Genomic DNA, 1,805 nt, shown 5'->3' on the forward strand with positions numbered 1-1,805 from the left:
TCTGTGTCTTTGAGATTTGACCTTTTAGGGCTTTTGAACAACAATTTGGAATTTTCTCAATTACTTTAAGATATTCCTTTAGAGACACTTTCACTTGTTTTGAGAGTTCTCCGGCGAATGACATTCGCTTTTGTGCGGTGGGTTTATAAGATCATGTCTTTAACCTTTCCTTTTCCGAGGAGCCGCAGTTTGTTGCTCTTGGTCGACTTTAATCGTCTTGTACAAGTTTCATGATTGTTCTTCATGACCCTCCATGATTTTTCTCATGATCGAATTAAATCGACTTGTACTTTTCTCCCACTTATTCTTGTAATAATTAGTGTTTTTCTCCCAGACGACCAGGTGTGCTAATTATTAGAAGAATACTATCATGAGCAACAAACACTTTGTTCTCTTGATTGGTTGTGGAAGAAGCCCAAATTTCTTTCAAAAGAAATTGCGTCAGATATTAACTAAGTTTTGTAACGCTGTTACAAGTTTTAGCCTTAGACGGAGTAGGTTAAGTGTGAAAACAATTGTGTCTAGAATATATCCCAAGGTATTCGGAAGACTGGCTTAAACCCATCATTGATCGAATCATGCATAGCAGTGTTCGATTACTCCCACTGAATCCACCATCCGTCGGATGTGTTCCATGGAGCAGAGTTGGGAAACTGTTTCTCAACTCCTTTGATGGTTATCAAGTGTTTGACTCAAGTTTTCACTATCTTGTCAAAGTGATTCTTTACTTCGGTTTGTACTTTGTTTGAACCTTTCAAACATTCTGACTTATACTTTATGATTTGTACGTTTCCATACTTCATGAAGTTGTCAGAGTACGTATTTGAAGTTTCTCTCGTTAGCTTCTGCAAGTAAACTTATAGGTCTGCATAACACCGTATGAGTCCTAATAGATTACTAGTCTCTATGCCTTTTGAAAAGGGTGACTTTGTCAATTAGTCCTTAAGACCCAATTGACAATGCTGAAGTTTAATGAGTTTGAATCTCTTGATTTTAGCCATTATCAATGTTAACCTTCAGTTAATTTTATCACTGGTTTAAAACATCAGACGTTTCTAGAAGAACAAAATAATCACTATTAAGTTCTAAGCTAGATCAGTATCTAAAAGAAGACTTTGATCCCTTTCAGCATCCCTAGCATTACTGCTTCTGCTCCCTCTTGGATCTTTACTTCTTTTAGTCAAGTATGTGATTTCCTTGAGCTTTACCGAGCCGCACATCCGGTTTAAAATACCTGATGAAGGAATTTTACGATACTTGTTTTTAACTTTGTTAACAAGGATACAGAACCGGAATTCATAATTCCATTCCATTTTTCCTCCAGGTGCTAAAGGTAGTTTCTTTTTAAATGGTCTAGCCATTGTTCAGAAACATTCACAGTAATGAGAAATACTCTTGATCATGTACTCGGTAGCTGCTTTTCTTTGATCAAATGTTTGTCTCACTTGACTGATCCTTTTGCCCTTTTGAATCTCAAGAGCTCTTTCTTAGATTCTTTGTACTTAGACTGGATATTCCCGTATGTTCTGCTCAGTTTGTTTGTAACAACCTGAGTGACTCATCTAAGGTCTTATCTATCTTTGTTCAATCGATATTGAATTGGGTGATAGATGTATTCTGTTGTCTTCCGTTAGGATGACTTTCAGATTGCCTTGGAGGTCTCGTACCTCTCCATTTATGACTTCTGTGGGAAATTCTTCCTCAGTTTGTCTTAATGGTTATGCTAGCATTCATTACTCTTTATACGATTGCTTGCAAATGGCTTTTGACCTTCTCTTGTATGAGTCAACATTGGGATTGGGTAT

Source organism: Eschscholzia californica, unplaced genomic scaffold (assembly GCF_041429995.1).
Source record: "Eschscholzia californica isolate CP2 unplaced genomic scaffold, dmEscCali1.0.p SCAF_4, whole genome shotgun sequence".
Classification (NCBI taxonomy): domain Eukaryota; kingdom Viridiplantae; phylum Streptophyta; class Magnoliopsida; order Ranunculales; family Papaveraceae; genus Eschscholzia; species Eschscholzia californica.